General features: G+C 46.0%; 1 long non-coding RNA gene across 1 annotated transcript in view; it reads left to right on the forward strand.

The window, feature by feature from the left end:
- The window catches only part of LOC137570827 (uncharacterized), a 58,470-nt gene that overhangs the window by 33,303 nt on the left and 5,181 nt on the right, over positions 1–19,986 (forward strand). The window contains exon 2 of the long non-coding RNA XR_011031203.1: positions 7,389–7,641. This is a non-coding gene — a long non-coding RNA (uncharacterized lncRNA). The remainder of the gene's footprint in view (positions 1–7,388; positions 7,642–19,986) is intronic.

Below are 19,986 nucleotides of genomic sequence, written 5' to 3' on the forward strand. Positions count from 1 at the left end.
AGGAAACGGTTCTTTACAGTAAGAGTGATTAAGATGTGGAATGCATTGCCACAGGAAGTCGTTATGGCAAACTCTATACCTGCATTTAAAGGGGGCTTAGATGCTTTCCTTGCGTTGAAAGACATCCATGGCTACAATTACTAGGTTATGCCTAATGATGTTGATCCAGGGATTTTATCTGATTGCCATCTGGAGTCAGGAAGGAATTTTTCCCTTTTGGGGCTAATTGGACCATGCCTTGTGGGGTTTTTTTCGCCTTCCTCTGGATCAACAGGGGTATGTGGGGGACGGGCTGGAATTGTACTTTGTACTGGTTGAACTCGATGGACGTATGTCTTTTTTCAACCAAAATAACTATGTAACTATGTAACATTCACAATGTATGGAAACACAGTTCTTTTATAAAAAAAAAAGTGTGAAAACAGAATAAAAAGTTGCTAATACAATGACATGAATACAATGAAAATACAATGAAAACTTGCTAATACTTCAGTCTCCAATGTATGTTTGTACACAAATATTGTGAAGTGTAGAGGACTCTGAAGGGTAGACAAAGTGTCTGAGGTGAAACAGAGGTGGGGGTAGGGGTGCCTGTAGCAGATATTGGGGGTTGCATGAGTGAGGGCTGTATGGGTGGAAAACCAGGGGCAGATTAATCAAACCTGTCGGACAAGTGATTTAGTTCATTTGCCCACCTCACATCCCCCACAACCAGAGAGTTCTGTTCTTTGTGTGCCAGCAGCCCTCTGATTGCGCAGTGCTAGAATGAGGGATGGGGGACATTATTTTTTGGTCAATGCTCCCCCTACATAGCGATTATTGTCTGGTGAGTGCTCCCCCCACATAGCGATTATTGTCTGGTGAATGCTCCCCCCACATAGCGATTATTTTCTGGTGAATGACCCCACATAGCAAATATTTTCTGGTGAATGCTCCCCCCACATAGCGATTTTTTTTCTGGTAAGTGCTCCCCTCACATAGCAAATATTTTCTGGTGAATGCTCCCCCCACATAGCGAATATTTTCTGGTGAATGCTCCCCCCACATAGCGATTATTGTCTGGTGAATGCTGCCTACATAGCGATTATTGTCTGGTGAATGCACCCCACATAGCGATTATTTTCTGGTGAATGCTCCCCACATAGTGATTATTTTCTGGTGAATGCTCACATAGCGATTATTGTCTGGTGAATGCTCCCCCCACATAGCAATTATTTTCTGGTGAATGCTCCCCCCACATAGCGAATATTTTCTGGTGAATGCTGCCTCCCCCCACATAGCGATTATTGTCTGGTGAATGCTCCCCACATAGCGAATATTTTCTGGTGAATGCTCCCCACATAGCGAATATTTTCTGGTGAATGCTCCCCCCACATAGCGATTATTGTCTGGTGAATGTTCCTCCCATATATTTTCTGGTGAAATGCTGCCCACTTTATGATTTCTGGTGAAATGCTGCTCTCTTTACAAATATTTTATGGTGACATGCTGCCCGCTTTATGATTAATATCTGATGAAATGCTGCCCACTTTACAGTTTCTGGTGAAATGCTGTCCACTTTATTATACAGGGAGCACCTATACCTGGCATTACCCACCATGCCACACTCGCTCCTTTTTTGGGGGGGGGGGGGGTGGTGGTGGTGTGTGTGTGGGGGGGAGTGTCTTATAATAACCAGCACCGGGTGTCAAATTCCCTAGGTACACCACTGAGCACATATACTCATGTCTCTCTCTGCTTTTACAGTGTGGTGTAGACGTGTTTGACCAAATGGCACGGATGTATTCCGTAAGAGCAGCAACACGCAGGTGGTCAGTAGCAATTTTTCACAATATGCTGGACCTGGCGGCGGTGAATGCCTACATTTTGTACAAGGCATGTACAGGGTGGACAGGCAAAAGAAGATTGTTTCTGAGTCTTCTAGCTAAGGAACTCCGTTGCCGATTCATACAGCACAAGGAAATATTGGCACAAAGGCGGGCTGCTGAAGCTGTTGCAGCTGCTGTGCCAGGGACTGTACAGACAACACAGTGCCAGGTGCAAGAGAGCTGCAACAGGAATCACAGCAGGTTTACCTGTGCAACATGTCAGAAATTTACCTGTGCCAAATGCAGGGACGATGGACACTGGGTCTGCAAACGCTGTAAACTCTGTAAAGTTTGAAACACTTACAAATAAAACAGACTTGTGTATCCATATATTGTGAATGTGTCTTTTGTATAAATATGGCAGGCATTTCTGAAGGTTTCCATGTCACACACAAAGATTAGGCCTTCCTTGGTTTAAGCTAACAAATGCAAATGTGCCAGGTCTCACAGGTAATGGGTGTGTTTTCAGAAGAAAAGAAAGAGAACAATGGAGCTGACTGCATGTTAATTTTTGTTCAATATTTACTTTTTGTAAAATGTACTATTTTTATTTATTTATCTTAGATCCCTCCCTCCCTTCCCTGGCCAGCCAATCACTGCGATCGGCTGCGATAGGCTTCAGCCTATCACAGCAGATCGCTTCCGTGTCCCAGGGGGACAGCCGTGTCAAACAGCTGTCCCCAGTACAGCGCTGCTGCAGATTGCAGCGCTGTACAAAGTAATTAGATGGAGATTACGCCATCTAATAGTCTTCTGAGCGGCGATCGCCGCTCAGAGACTGAAGGCGGGGCAGGGCTCCGCCCCCCAAGCAGGAGATGTGCGCACATCCTGCGCGTGATCTCCTGCTAGCCCCATAGAGGACCGTTCACGCCAATGGGCATGGAGCGGTAATGGGGCTGCCGAACTGCTCACGCCAATTGGCGTGGAGCAGTCGGCAGCAGGTTAATATTTGAAATATTTGTGGTATTTGTATTTTAGGGTCCCTGAGGAACAATAGGATATCATCCGCAAAGATTGCTTGCTGCACTTCTACCCCTTCTACTGTTATACCCTCTATTTGTCCCGTAACTTTCTAGCCAGGGGTTCTAACGCCATATTAAAGAGAAGAGGAGAGAGTGGGCAGCCTTGCCTCACCCCCTTCTGTATTAGGAAGGGTGCTGAGAAAAAAACAGAAGTTGCAATGCGTGCTTTGGTATCTTTATACATTGCCTGAACTGCATTTAGGAAGGCTCCTCGAAAACCCACAGCTCCTAGAATTCCCTGCAGCCAATCCCACTCCACATTGTCAATACACCAGATATTTTCATGCCAAATAAAATAAAAAATTTGGGGGGAGGGGTACTGGGCTACACAGTCTCTCTGTATATAAAGATATATATTGCATTCAGCTAGCAACCAATGAATTGGTTCGTTTCTCAACAGGGCCAATTCGATAGCACTATCTGAGATACTTTTGGCACAACACAGATATCCTAAATGCTGCCAAACACTATCACAGGCCCTCCCGCTCAAAGCCTTCTAATGTATTTTCAACCCACAGACTGTCTAACCTCTTGGACGCAATCGATAAGCTGAAACCACTTTTATTTGGCCGCAGACAGGCTAAAAGGGAGCTTGCGAGCTACAGTAACACAAACTACACACTTTTTCAGGGTACAAAGCTGCCACCACCTCTGTAGAAGGACAGAGGACCTACACTCACTGATTCTAAGACCTGCAAATAAAAACAGTTAAAACACACTAATCTTTATACGGACAGTAGTAGCGACTCTTCATTAAGCTAGGATTCATTCTGTGTGGCTGAATAGTAGGTGTAGCTGATAAATAAGGAACTTTAGAAGTATTTTATTTATAAATGCAATGTAAATAATTAATACATATACAAAAAGTCATTAAAATCAACGAACAAAGAGAAAAGTAACCCAGTGTAAAATAAAAGGGAAAGGAATAAACAAATACTGAAGTTCAAATTAAATATGTCCCTTTGTGGAAGTCTGAGCACATGGAAAGTCTTTGTTCCAGGTCAGAGTACATACAAGATGGCCGCTAGCTCGGTCCTAAGGCTAGCAGCATGCTCTCATGACAGTGGTAAGGTGGAGGACTGGGGTGGAGTCCCAACCTTGTCTTTTTCAATGAACCAGTTTTTTTGGGTGGGATCTCTGAGTCGAACCCTAGGCTGGACTGGGTGTTATTTATCTTTTGGGTGGAACGTTTGAGTCCACAAAATATTACATTTTCCATATTTCCTCTCACACTAATCGCACACAAAGGACAGTCACAGATTCATAATCCTCACAATATGACAGTTTTTATGAAATCAAACATGCCTACCGTACAATGTCCAGTTCCTGAGAAGTTTAATAAATTGGTCGTGGCTTAATCCCCGTCCCTCAATATTGGTATAAAAATGTTCAGCGAGACATCACAAACCAAATGATACAACTCCCATAACTATCCTAGATATGGTATTCCTTAAATAAGCAAAAATCATACATTGCATCTGTTTCCAATCTGCTCTCAGCGGAGTCAGCAAGTCTGGTCTTCGAGTCAAAGCTATTGTTGGCTTCCTCTACTGACAAGATAGCCATTTGGTGCTGTTGCTGACAGAGCTTTTCACACCTCGGTGTCATTGGTCATGAAGGAACTCCTTTTGAACCAGTTAACTGAAAACAAACATTGGCCTTATCAGAGAACAAATGTATTTCATGAAAAGAAAGCTCTATCAGCTACAAAAAAGGCAGAGACCCCAAGGCTCTGCAGTCTGCTAGGACTACACATCCAATTTGGATTGTCCCGTTAATCACAATCAGTGCAGAAAACCGATTGCGATTGCGTTTTTCACGGCTCTTCCGTGACAGTCGCCCGCTAATATGGAGGTCCCTAATATTCCTCCCTTAACCACTTGTCGACCAGTGGCTTTCTGGCTGATCTGTGCTGCGTAGGCTCTCCAGCCCGCAGCACAGATCAGGTTTTAGCCAGGGCGATCAGACTTACCCCCTTTTTTCCCCACTAGGGGGATGTCCTGCTGGGGGGGTCTGATCGCCGCCGGCTCTCTGCGCTTTGCAGGGGGGGCTCTTCAAAGCCCCCCTCCGCAGCGTTTTCGGCGCTCCCTGGCTTCCCGTCCCTCCCTCCATGGCCTGCGCAGGACGGTTATCCGTCCTGCGCATTGAAGGATAGGCTTCAGCCTATCATATGCCGGCGATCCCCGGCCAATCAGAGGCCGGGGATCGCCGATCTGGCTTACGGCGCTGCTGCGCAGCAGCGCCGTATGATGTAAACAGCGGGGATTTCTTCCCCGCGTGTTTACATTTTGCCGGAGAGCCGCGATCAGCGGCTCTCCGGCTGTTCACGGAGACAGCCTCCGTGAATGGACATGGAAAGGCCGCTCGAACGAGCGGCCGTTTCCATGGAAACTTGCAGACGAGCAGTTTACGCCAATCGGCGTTAGCTGGTCGTCAAGAGGTTAACATCCAGGAGTGGAATTCTAGTGGACACCGCCAATATGCAGCCAAGAGATCTTCCTACAATATATTTGCGAACAGACAAATACATGCGCTCACCAATGTATTGTGGCAAATCCCACCTCACATTTTTCAGCAAATTGGATACCCACAACTACCCCTGAGCTAAAGGTCTTCTTTGGCTTGACCTTCAACATGGCCCTTTGTCATAAACCAGAGCTACACCACTACTGGTCCAAAGATCCCATTCACTGTATGCCCATCTATTTCTGCCACCATGCCTAGATGTCAGTACCAAATGTTGCTTACCTGCATGCACTTCAACAACAATGCAGAGCAACTCCACCCTGACAACCTAGCCCATGACTGGCTGATCAAATTGCAGCCCCTCATCAGTCATTTTAATAAAACCTTCCAAGAGACCTATATGCCAACACAACAAATCGCAATAGATGAATCCATTGTCCCAGTCCATCGAAGACTAGGGATCAAGCAATACATACCCAGCAAGCGGTCACGTTATGGTGTAAAGCTCTACAAGCTGTGCGAAAGTGGGAGTGGATAAACATTTTAATTTAAGATCTATGAAGGAAAGTACAGCTTGATCGAACCCGCTGGATGCCCTCCCTACATGGGTACTAGTAAAAGAATAGTCCTTGACTTGCTGAACTATCTACTCCATCAAGGGTACCACCTGTACGAGGACAATTTTGACAGTAGCGTCCCTTTAGTTAAATATTTATTTTCTGCTCAGACACCAGCCTGAGGAACCATTAGTGCAAACAGGAAAGCCCTGCCATCGCAGGTCCTGAATAAAAAGTTAGCGAGTAGGGAGACCTACAGCATCCGGAATAATGAACTGCTGGCCCTAAAATTTAAAGACAAAATGGATGTCTACATTTTGACCACAATTCACTCAAACCGTCAACAAACCAGTGGCCATTGTGGACTACAACGGATTCATGGGGGCGTTACATTTGACCGACCAGGTGCTTGCTCCATACAGGATTGACAGAAAAAGGAAGGCCTGGTATAAAAAAGTGGCACTGTATTTGATGCAGGTTTCCATCCATAATGCCTTTCTTGTCTACAATAAAGTAGGCAATGATGGCACTTTCCTTAGATTTCAGGAGCAGGTTATAACATCACTCATATTCCAATCTGGCCAACCTGCCATGAACCCAGACTTACTTGTTCCTGAAGTGTGATCCGACTTCACGCAAGGCATTTTCCTGCCCCACTTCCCCCTACTACATAAAAGCAGCATCCACAAAAATGATGCAAAGTTTGCTGCAGAAATGGAGGAAGAAAGGGCACAAGATACCATTGTCCTCAGTGTCCATTAAAAGCAGCACTGTGCCTTGTTCCCTGCTTTAAACTGTATCATACAGTCTTCCGCCATTAGATTTTTTTTTCTTAACTTTTCACACTGCAAGAGCTTTTTCTAAGCAGCGGTTAAAGGAAACCAGAGCTGTATTAAAGTAAAGGTTTTATACATAACTGGGGCTTCCTCCAGCCCCAGACGCACTGATCGCTCCCACGCCACTGTCCTCTGCCTTCTCCCTCTTCTGTACCGGGTCCTGTTAGTTCAGTCAGTCACGGCCAGTCTGCGCAGGAGAAGTGGGCCCTCTACATATCTATTCGGCGGCTGTTGGAGAGATTCGCAAAGACCGCACTTCACTTACGTCAGACTGGCCGCAACTGGCTGAACTAATGGGACCCGGTACAGAAGACAGAGAAGACTGAGGACGGCGGCGTGGGAGCGACCCATGCACATGGGGCTGGAGGTAGCCCAAGGTATGTATAAAACCTTTACTTTAATACAGCTCTTCTACACTTTAAAGCTCTTGCTAATGTAATGCTATATGTGTGGTGTTCTCATTTGAGCAGTGTGATTTTATAAAAATCATTCATAGCAATGCATTAGCAAGATCTTTTAAAATCACTCAGCTTTTCGACCAGCACGTAAAAAAACCTTGCAGTGCAAACCAACCCTTAGGGGTTTTCTAATTTTTGCTTTTTCACTGCACATTTTTGTTTTTTACTGGCCATTACTTAGCCTTCTGGATGTGACCTCTGGCATGACTGACTGGAATCTGACCACTCGCATGGCTACCAAACACCTTCAGACCACTGGCATGGCTAACAACCACCTTCTGACAACTCTCATGGCTACCAACCACATCCTGACCTCTGATATGGCTGCCGAACACCCTCTGACCTCTGGGATGGCTGCCGAACACCCTCTGACCTCTTGCATGGTTGCCGACCACCTTCATGGTTGCTTCCACGTGTCTACAGCTTCTTCAATGGTGAGTACCACTGTGTTTGTTTTTATGTTTAAAGCCCTTGCTGTACTCCCATGTAGTATGAGAGCTTGCCTACACAATCTGTTAGCCCTCATACTATATGGATGTGGTAAAATTGGCCAATCATTGCCCATTCAAAATTCAATGTTCAGTTTTATTCTCTCTCCTAAAAAAATGGTTTAAGCCTCCAGTATGCTTTGATAAAGCTACATACTTTCAATTATGATTGGCCAATCACTGTGTGTGTGTGACAGCTGCACATTTGTAATACCAATCACTGCATACCTACCTGTTCAGTGCACCTACCTACCTGAGCACACGCAGTGTTATATTATATACCAGTCACTGCACCTGTTCACGGTACCTGTGTGTGTGACAGCTGCACATTTGTAATACTAGTCATTGCATAATTGTTCACAGTACCTGTGTGACCGCACGCTGTTTAACCCTCTGGGGGATAATCCCGAGCTGAGCTCGGGGTAAGCCGCCACAGAGGTTTTCTCAGGCCCTGGTGGGCCGATTTGCATAATTTTTTTTTTGTTGCACGCAGCTAGCACTTTGCTAGCTGCGTGTATATACCGATCGCCGCCGCTCCGCGCTGATTCGCCGCTACTCGCCGTGCCGTGCCGTTCCCCCCCCCAAGACCCCCTGCGCAGCCTGGCCAATCAGTGCCAGGCAGCGCTGAGGGGTGGATCGAGACTCCCTCTGACGTCACGACGTCGTTGACGTCGATGACGTCATCCTGATCGTCGCCATGGCGACGGGGGAAGCCAAACAGGAAATCCCGTTCTGAACGGGATTTCCTGTTTGCTTTGTATGCCGGAGGCGATCGGAGGGGGTGGGGGGATGCCGCTGCACAGCGGCTATCATGTAGCGAGCCCTGGGCTCGCTACATGATTTAAAAAATAAAAAAATGTAAAAAATAGTGCTGCGCCACCTCCTGGGCGATATAATTGTATCCCCCAGGAGGTTAATATACCAGTCCGTGCATACCTGTTAACTTCACCTGTGAGACAGCTGATTGTTGTATTGTAATACCAGTCACTGCATACCTTTCACTGCACCCGTGTGACTGCACATTGTATTAGTCAAGTCAGTGCATACCTTTCACTTCATCCCCCCGATATGGACAAAACAACAGGCAGAGGCAGACCCAGAGGCAGGCCACCCAGCAGGTCTGTTCGATGTCATGCTGACATGATTTCATGTGGCCCTGGACCAAAGTATAGTGCTCAGAAGAAGGCACGTCCCATCAACTCCCAAGATTGTCAGGACGTGGTTGAATATTTAACACATTTATCTTCCGCAGCCACCAGCGCTACTACAAGCACTACATCCGCTGCATTTGACATTTCACAGGAGTTATTTGGTGGGGAATTCACAGCCATTATTGTTACAACAAGATGAAGGCACTAAGCAAGTTACACCACCTCATATGTCTGAGTTAGGCGACACTATAGAAGTAAGGTGTGAGGAGGAGGATGATGAAATATCTGCTGTTGGTGCAGTTTTGCAGGTGTCTGATGCAAGCGAAGCTGGGGAGGATGATTATGATGATTATGATGATACGGATCTCACGTGGGTTCCCAATAGAGGAGATGAAAAGGGGGGCAGTTCAGAGGGGGGGTCAGAGAGGAGTAGGAGAAGATGAGTTCCTGAAAGAAGCAGGGGCAGCTCGTCATCAGAAACAGCTGGTGGCAGTGTCCGGCACCATATATCGCCACCTATGGACAGCCAGCCAACATGCCCTTCAACGTCAGCTGCTGACGCCATCATAGTGCCCACCACCTGAGCTCAGCGGTGTGGAAGTTTATTTGTGTGTCTGCCTCAGATCAGAGCAATGCCATCTGTTCTTTCTGCCGCCAAAAATTGAGCCGTGGAAAGGCCAACACCCACGTAGGGACAACTGCCTTACGAAGGTACATGGAGAAAAGGCACAAACTGCAATGGCAAGACCACCTGAGGAAAAGTAGCACACAAAAGCAAAGCCACCCTTCTTCTCCTCTTCCTCTTTCAGGTGCATCATCTTCAGCCGCTTTCTCCCTTGTACCTTCACAATCACAGCCACCCTCCTCCACTCCGCTTCTCACCTTGAGCGGTTCCTGCTCCTCTCCCCACAGCAGCAGCCAAATGTCCGTGATGGAAATCTTTGAGCAGAAGAAGCCAATGTCTGCAAGTCACCCCCTTGCCCGGCGTCTGACAGCTGGCTTGGTGGAACTGTTAGCTCACCAGCTGTTACCATACCAGCTGGTGGACTCAGATGCCTTCCGAAAATTTGTGGCCATTGGGACACCGCAGTGGAAGATACCAGGGGCCATATGCAATTCACTTTTTCACCTGACTTTTCTCCTAGGAGATAATTTTTCATCTTCAAATTAAATTAACTTTCCAGCACTTTTCAACTAAAAAAGTACCAAAAAGTAAATGAAAAAGTACTATCAAAATTATTTTGAGCATTTTCTTGCTTTCTGATGGCTTAAAATGCATTTTATTGACAAATTTAAAAATATCACCCAGGAGAAAACTCAGGTGAAAAAATGAATTGCATATGGGCCCAGGCCACAATTATTTCTCCAAAAAGGCGATACCCAAACTGTACTGTGAAGTTGAAAGGCAAGTGGTGTCATCTCTGGCACATAGCGTTGGGTCAAGGGTCCATCTGACCACGGATGCCTGGTCTTCCAAGCACGGTCAGGGCAGGTACATTACTTACACAGCCCATTGGGTCAACCTGGTGACCGCTGGCAAGCAGGGAGTACGTGGCTGTGCAGTGGACCTAGTTGTGACACCTCCACGGCTTGCAGGCAGGCCTGCTGCCACCTCCTCTCCTTCTCCTCCTACTCCTTCGGCTACATCCTCTTCACTGTCATCCTCCTCCTCCTCCTTGGCTGAGTGGCAGTTCAACTCTACTGGTGCTGCGATCTCCTCTCCAGCTACACAGCCCCAGCTCCCCAGGACCTATGCTGCATACCAGGTACGACGGTGTCACGCCATGTTAGACATATCTTGCCTCAAAGCAGAGAGTCACACTGGAGCAGTGGATCAGTGGCTGACCCTGCACCAACTGGAAAGTTGGGAAAGTTGACACATGTACCCTGCATGGCACATGTGCTTAATCTAATAATTCAGAGATTTGTGTGTAAGTACCCAGGCTTACGGGACATCCTGAAGCAGTCCAGGAAGTTGTGTGAGCATTTCAGGCAGTCTTACATGGCCATGGTATGCTTGGCCGATATTCAACGGAGAAAGAACTTGCCAGTGAGAAGTTTGATTTGCGATAGCCCGACTCGCTGGAATTCAACCCTCCTTATGGCAGAGGAGCAGGAAGCACTCAAGGTGAGAGGCGGAGTGGAGGAGGTTGGCTGTTATTGGGATGGTGCAAGGGAGAAAGTGGCTGAAGAAGATGATGCACCTGAAGAAGGAAGAGGAGAAGGAGGGTAGCTTTGCTTTTGTGTGCTGCTTTTGCTCAGGTGGTCTTCCCATTGCAATTTGTGCCTTTTCAGCATGTGCCTTCATAAGGCAGTTGTCCCTACATGGGTGTTGGCCTTTCCACAGCTCAATTTGTGGTGGCAGAGAGTAAAGATGGCATTGCTCTGATCTTTGGCATACACACTAAAAAAATGTCCACACTGCTGAGCCACCCTGGGGTGTGGGCACTATGGTGGCGTCAGCAGCTGACGTTGAAGGGCATGTTGGCTGGCTGGACATAGGTGACGATACATGGCACCAGACACTGCCACCAGCTGTTTCTGATGATGAGCTACCCCTGCTTCTTTCAGCAACTCGTCTCCTCCTACTCCTCTCTGACTCCCCCTCTGAACTGTCCCCTTGGTCATCGTGTCTCTTAGGATCCCACATGGCATCTATGGCAGTATCATCATCATAATCATCCTCCAAAGCTTCGCTTGTATCAGACACCTCCAAAACTGCACCAACAGTAGGTAATTCATCATCCTTCTCCTCACACCTTACGTCCCTTGTGTCGCCTTACTCAGACATATGAGGTGGTGTAACTTGCTTAGCGCCTTGTTGTAACAATAATGGCTGTGAATTAGTGATTTCCCCACCAAATAACTCCTGCGAAGTGTTAAATGTAGCGGATGTGGTACTTGGAAGGTAGCAGTGTCTGGTATTACAATACAATGTGCAGCTGTCACACAGGTGCAGTTAACAGGTATGCACGGACTGGTATACTAAACAGCGTGCGGTCACACAGGTTCAGTGAACTGGTAGCAGTGACTGGTATTACAATACAATATGCAGCTGTCACACAGGTGCAGTTAACAGGTATGCACGGACTGGTATACTAAACAGCGTGCGGTCACACAGGTTCAGTGAACTGGTAGCAGTGACTGGTATTACAATACAATATGCAGCAGTCACACAGGTGCAGTTAACAGGTATGCACGGACTGGTATACTAAACAGCGTGTGGTCACACAGGTGCAGTGAACAGGTATTCAGGGATTGGTATTACAAATGTGCAGCTGTCACACACAGGTACCGTGAACAGGTGCAATGACTGGTGGTATATTACACTGCTTGCGCTCACGTAGGTAGGTAGATGCACTGAACAGTGAACAGGTGCAGTGATTGAAATTACAAATGTGCAGCTGCCTGTCCCACACACACACACAGGTACCCTGAACAGGTGCAATGACTGGTGGTATTAACAATGCGTGCGCTCATGTAGGTATAGGTAGGTAGGTGCACTGAACAGTGAACAGGTGCCGTGATTGGGATTACAAATGTGCAGCTGCCTGTCACACACACAGGTAGTCACTGAATGTGCTGGGCCTGGCAGTGGCACAGTAGGAATTACCAAGGCTGTCTTTGCAACACAAGTGTCTGTGGGACACACACACACACACACACACACACACACACACACACACAAATAGATCACAAGAACAAGACTGCTGACTGTGATGTAGACGGTCAAAGTTGACCCTAATGATGCACTATGGGGGGGAGAATTGAACTTCGGGAAAAGTTTGCGGTTCTCCGCAATCGCGAACCACGGAAGTTCGCCACTTCCTGTTTGCTGGCGAACAGTTCGGGCCATCTCTAATTCTCAGGTGAAGCATGTGGCAGTATTTCAGAAAACACCAACTTGGAGGTCATGGCATAGAGTTTATCTCCTGGTTCCCTGAAACCATTTTTTAGGACCTTGCATCTATAACTTTATAGTTCTCTAATTTTATCATTGGTACCGTATGGCTTATCCTGCTGCTGCTGCAAGGCGTTAAATACTATTCCCCCTCTAGGTCCACGTGGATATTGAGGAATAATGTAATGCGGCTTCCAGCTATTGCTGAAAGGTGAATTACAGCGTTTTAGAAGCAACTTCAGCGCCGTCTTCGGATGGCGCTGAAGTTACAGACTGTGCGCCGCTATAGCCGTAATTCCTATTACGGCTTATGGTGGCGCCGGCTGTGCCCAAATCTCCTGCGCTGTAATCACAGCACTCGAGCATCCAGGTGGACAACATATAGTATGACATACATGATCCCTTTGACAGATTATGGTATGCCCACCTGATAACAGAGTCCCCTACCAGCCACACCTGCTTGACCTTAGTTGTGCTCCTATTCTCATCTCATTACAGCGATAGGTCCCCTGGTTGCTAAAGGACATATTTATTATTATTTATTTATTTATTGTATTTATATAGCGCAAACATATTACGCAGCGCAGACATATCTGGTTTGCTACCCCAGAATCAGCATCTCTAACCACATGCTAGCATGCATATATATTAGAGTGTGCTAACTCAGGACTAGCTTCCCTTAAAGAGAATCTGTATTGTTAAAATCGCACAAAAGTAAACATACCAGTGCGTTAGGGGACATCTCCTATTACCCTCTGTCACAATTTCGCTGCTCCCCGCCGCATTAAAAGTGGTTAAAAACAGTTTTAAAAAGTTTGTTTATAAACAAACAAAATGGCCACCAAAACAGGAAGTAGGTTGATGTACAGTATGTCCACACATAGAAAATACATTCATACACAAGCAGGCTGTATACACCCTTCCTTTTGAATCTTAAGAGATCATTTGTGTGCTTCTTCCCCCCTGCAGCTATCTTCCACTGAAGTGTCATGCTGTTTCTTCCTGCAGAGTGCAGACAGCTCTGCCTGTATGTAATTCCTCAATATGTGAAAGCCCAGCCAGCTCAGAGGACGATTTATCCAGCTTGTAAAAGATAATAGAGCAGAGAAAAGCTGCACTAATCTAAATAACACACAGGCAGTGTGCAGAGAGGGGCCTGGAGGGGGGAGATGCATCACAGAACCACAACACTGAAGAACTTGGCAGCCTTCCAGACACAGGCTGACAAGTCTGACAAGAGAGAGATAAGTTGATTTATTACAGAGATGGTGATAGTAGAACGTGCTGCAGTAAGCCAGAGCACATTAGAATAGATTTTGGAACTTGTAGGATGATAAAAAATAGGATGGAAGAAAACCGGATGAAATTTTTGTTACGGAGTCTCTTTAAAGCAAACCTGTACTGAGTAAAATTATTTAAAATAATGGGGTAACTTCAAATGAACATTACATAGTTACCTCGCCATCAGTTCCTCTCAGAAGTTCACCATTTTCTTCTGACATTGATCTCTTCCAGTTCTGACAACAATTTGTCAGAACTGAAATATATCAGTTGCTGTCAGTTAAAGCTTAGAGGAAAACTGATGTGTCCATGTTTCCCTATGGCTCAAGTGGGAGATGTTACAGTTTAACTGTGTGCTGACCAGAAAGCTGCTATGGTGTAATGGCCATTTTCAAAATGGAGGACGGAGAATTCCATTGATCACAGTGGACAAACAGGACGCAGGAGAGGAAAAAGAGATTGAGGAGTAGAGTACACAGGAGGTAAGTATGACTTGTGTATGTTTATATTGACTTTTAATTTTCAGTTCAGGTTTTCTTTAAGTTGTCTTACTGTAACCCAGCAACCAACTGCTATCCTTTACCCAAGGCACTCCTCCCTCATCCTCATTAATTCCCACCAGTTTAGTGAGCACATGGTTCTTTTCCAAATTGATAGTGTATATCAGCTTTGCAAGCTGTTTATTTAGCCACTTGATCATGGTTTCTAATTCAACAACTCACATCCATTGAGGACAACAGTAAGCACCCACAAACATCTGCTCTAGGTATGCATACATTGAACAAGATGTCCATTGCACCACATTGCTCAAGATGGATGCCATAATAAATCCTAAATGGGTTCAATTTAAAAAAAGTAAAATAAAACCTGGCAGTAGAGTCAATAGCACTCACCTATTACAGTTGTTTTAACGACTGTTTTTAACCCTTATGCCATTTGTTTCAAGCTATTGTATTTATTATGCAAGCCACAGATTAAGCAAGCTCAGCAACTGAGCCCTCTAGGTGACTAAAAAGCACCTGTTCCAGCTAATCACTCACCTTTATTTATCTCTGCCTACAATTCAAGTAGGGAACAAGGCAACAAGGTAAATATATATATAAGTAAATATAAATAAAAAAATGGCATTTGCTGCTCACAGTCTTAAATATCAAATATACAATAATCACTATATATTCACCAACAGTGTATTCAGGTACTGTGTATTAGCACCATTATGGTCACCATTTACATATTTAGAGCTATCGTCCTATCTCCCTCCTCCCCTTTGCCTCAAAACTCCTTGAGCGCCTGGTTCACAAACGCCTGACCCAGTACCTCAATGCCAACTCACTGCTAGACACACTCCAATCTGGATTTAGGCCTGCCCACTCAACCGAAACTGCTCTCACCAAAGTGGTCAACGACCTTGCCTTAGCTAAAGCTGAAGGTAAATACTCCATTCTCCTCCTCCTTGTCCTGTCAGCAGCTTTTGACACAGTAGATCATACCCTACTCCTCCAGTCCCTCCAGTCCTTGGGCATTCACGATCTCGCCCTGTCCTGGCTTTCATCCTACCTCTCCAACCGCTCCTTCACGACCATCTTCAATGAGTCCTCTTCCACCCCCAACCACCTCTCGGTGGGAGTCCCCCAAGGTTCGGTCCTTGGCCCCCTACTGTTCACCCTATACACATCCTCCATTGGCAAGGTTATCTCCTCCATGGGTTTTAACTATCATCTGTATGCAGATGACACCCAGATCTACCTCCACACCCCTGACATATCCACCACTTCCATGGACAAGGTCTCCTCCTGCCTATCAGCCATCTCCTCCTGGATGTCCGCTAGGTTCCTGAAACTAAATCTAGACAAAACTGAATTTATGATCTTCCCACCCCGGCCATCCACGAACCTCCCAGATGTGCATGTCACTGTTAACCACACTACCATTCGCCCTACCTCTCAAGCCCGCTGTCTGGGTGTCACCCTGGACTCCGCACTCTCCTTCACTTCCCACATCCAAAACCTCACTAAGTCCTGCAACTTCCACCTTCGTAACATCTGTAAGATTCGCCCTTTCCTGACCTCTGCCACCACCAAACTCCTCATCCATGCCCTCATAATTTCCCGCCTTGACTACTGCAATGCCCTGCTGTCTGGTCTCCCTATGACCCGAACAGCCCCACTGCAGTCCATCATGAATGCGGCAGCCAGAATTATCCACTGCTCCCATCGCTCCACCACGGCGGATCCGCTCCTAGAATCCCTCCACTGGCTTCCTATCCAGTCCAGAATCAGATTCAAGATACTGTGTCTGACCTACAAATCTGTCCACAAAACCTGTCCAACCTACATTTCCGATCTTACTCAGAGGTACACACCTAGCCGCTCACTCCGCTCTTCCAATGAACTTCGCCTAACCGCCCCCCGAATCACCCAGTCCCATGCACGCCTCCAGGACTTCTCAAGAGCTGCTCCAACACTATGGAACTCCCTACCTCCACCCATTAGGGCAGCCCCCTCCTTCATCATCTTCAAGAAAGCACTCAAAACTCACCTTTTCACTCTGGCCTACCACCCCTCACAAGTGCTCTAAACCTACAGCTGAACTCTGGTCCCCTACCATTCGTGTCCTTACCTCTTCCTCTAGATTGTAAGCCTTTGGGCAGGGTCCTCCTCCTTTTGTGTCCTACCTGATCTTGCACCTCCATTACTGTGCACCCATGCTATGCATCTGAGTGAACCTAACCTGCCTAATCTCCATGCTCCATCCAGTGACTGACTAAGCAATACCTTGTACTCATACTATGGTGTGTGATCTGGTTTTCTTGTATTCCTGTATTGTCATATTGCTGTATGTCACCCCTAAATATTGTCTGTAACCTAAATTAATGTTCAGCGCTGCGTAATATGTTGGCGCTTTATAAATACAATAAATAATAATAATAATAATAATAATGAATAATTTATACTGATGTGCATGTTTTATGTACTGCTATGACTACATGTACCTGAGTGGTATAATATTTTCCTTTTTGCTCAATTGTTATTGTGATTAGCATTTGCTATAATAAAGTGTATGTCTTTTTGACCTATCAGTATAAATAAACAAAAAATTAGGTGGGGATTTTAAGGTCCGTAAATAATAATTAAATGCCATAAAACATAACTTTAATTAGATGAACAGATAGGACATAATGCAGTAAAAGGTCCATGTGCAATGTAACAATAAGGCTCACGAGTACTTACGAGTCCCTAAGGACTCGAATACGTGATTTAAATGAGGCTTAATTGCCTCAGGTGTGCGGCTGGATCTGAAGGGGTTAGTTACCCATAAGTCCATCGTCCTCCCTGTGCTCCAAACAGCTTGCACGCATCCTATTGGACGTGTTGCAAGCCTCACCACCGCGCACTTCCTCCTTCCAGCTTGAAGGAGGAAGTGCGTGCCGTGTAGTGAGGCTGGCAATGCGTCCAATAGGACGCGTGCAAGCTGTTTGGAACGTAGGAAGGACGACGGACTTATGGGTAACTAGCGCCTTCAGATCCAGCCGCACACCTGAGGCAATTAAGCCTCATTTAAATCATGAATTCGAGTCCTCATGAGCCCATGCCTGGTAACAATATCAACAATGGCCTAATGCACATTTCATGGCTTTGAAAGTAGCTGCTTCTTCAGAGACAAAGAGTAGTAATTTAAGAAATCTTGCCAAAAGGCAGTTAAAAGCATGGTGTGTGGAAAAAAAATAAACATCAACAGTTCAAATTCTGTAGGTGTCCTTTCCATCTGGTCAGCCAGGTGCCAATCAGAGTATAGCAATAAAACAACTAAGAAAGAATACAGCGCGCCATAGTGCATTAAACGTTTTCAGGGTATTTTATTGACACATAAAAGTTCTACTCACAAACAAAGGAGTTAAAATCGCATGTCAGCGGAATGCCAGCCGCTTCCCTCAGTGGTGGAGGATGACGCGCTGTGGCCAGCAGCGCGGATTCCGATGTCCTGGGCTCCGTTTCGCTCCGTTTCGCTGGGGAGTGGGCGTGGCTGGGTCAGTAAGCGTGTGACGTCATGACGCGTTTCGGCGCACGGCGCCTTCGTCAGATTTGACGAAGATCTGACGAAGGCGCCGTGCGCCGAAACGCGTCATGACGTCACACGCTTACTGACCCAGCCACGCCCACTCCCCAGCGAAACGGAGCGAAACGGAGCCCAGGACATCGGAATCCGCGCTGCTGGCCACAGCGCGTCATCCTCCACCACTGAGGGAAGCGGCTGGCATTCCGCTGACATGCGATTTTAACTCCTTTGTTTGTGAGTAGAACTTTTATGTGTCAATAAAATACCCTGAAAACGTTTAATGCACTATGGCGCGCTCTATTCTTTCTTAGTTGTTTTGCCAATCACCCTATCTGGAGCGCTGCAGTGTGGAAACTTTAAAGGGGAACCATCTGTGACAGTGTGACCTCTTGGCTGGAGCGCAGGATAACTTCGTGTGTTTATAGCAATAAATATGGCTAGTCAATAGCAATAACTGGAGTAATGGTTCTAAAACATAATAGTCCATTTAAGTATAAAGCAAAAAAGATGGCAGCCCTCAATCAGGTGGTATGCAGCTCAGAAAATCTTGCAGTGGTAATGGCGTGGGTGGGGTGATAGATGATTGCTATGCTCAGCCTATGCCTGCTTGTGTCAGGTAGACTCTGATTGGCACCTGGTGACCAGACACTTGGATCATTTGAGATATGTATGTGTGTTGTTTTTCCACACACTATGCTTTTAACTGCCTTTTGCCATGACTTCTGATATTACTACACTTTTCCATGGAAGAAGCAGCTACTTTCAAAGTCCTGAAACATGTGTTAGGTGGCCACATGGCATATGGACTTTTTACTGCATTATGTCATATCTGTTCATCTATTAAGATTGTAATTCAGAGTTATGTTTTATGACATTTGATTATTATTCATGGGCCTTAAAACCCTCACCCAATTTTTGTTTGTTTACACTTGTGATATTTAGAGCTGTTTTAATTATTTTACTAAAATCTAATTGTGTTTACAAAACAGTAAGGAAGTAACTGATGTATTTTTTTTATACAGTACTGGACCTTTCGTTTTTAAAACACAAATATGTTTTCATAGATCTGGTTTTATTATCTAGCAATGGCCTAAATTGACTTTAACTTATGTTCTGACATTTATAAAACTCTTGAAGATATAAATCCTTTGGGGTTTTTTCCTACTGGAATAATTCTAATGGTAAAGAAAAATACGTTTCTTAGATTATACAGTAGTAGCAGCATGTGAAGTACTGGACAGAATGGAATTACAGTCATGTGAATGATTTATCTGGCCTGTGTCTTTGTAATGAAAGAGAACTTACATCATACTCACAGCATTTGAAAGAAGGTCTCCCTTTAACCACTTGAGGACTGCAGGGCTAAACCCCCCTAGTGACCAGGCCATTTTTAGCAAAATTGGCCACTGCAGCTTTAAGGCCAAGCTGCAGGGCCGCACAACTCAGCACACAAGTGATTCCCCCCCCCCCCCCTTTTCTCCCCACCAACAGAGCTCTCTGTTGGTGGGATCTGATCGCTCCCCCATGTTTATTTTTCTTTAAATAAATATTATTGTTTTTTTTTTTTCTAAAAACCCCTGTTTCTTTAAATGTATTCCCTCCCTCCCTCCCCACAGCCGGCCAATTATGGCGATCGGCTGTCATAGGCTTCTGCCTATGAGAGCCGATCGCTCTCTTGTCCCCCATGGGGACAGCCGTGTCACACGCAGCGCTGCACCAAGTAAATAGACGGCGTAATCGCCGTCTAACAGTCTCACGAGCGGCAATAGCCGCATGGAGACTGAAGGCGGGGCGGAGCTCCGCCCTCCGTGCATGAGATGCGCGCGATCTCATGCAAAATAGAGCCCCGGGACTTTACGGCAATTGGCGTTAGGCGGACCTGGGGCTGCCGCCGCGGCCACG

This window comes from Hyperolius riggenbachi, chromosome 4 (genome assembly GCF_040937935.1).
Source record: "Hyperolius riggenbachi isolate aHypRig1 chromosome 4, aHypRig1.pri, whole genome shotgun sequence".
Lineage (NCBI taxonomy): Eukaryota > Metazoa > Chordata > Amphibia > Anura > Hyperoliidae > Hyperolius > Hyperolius riggenbachi.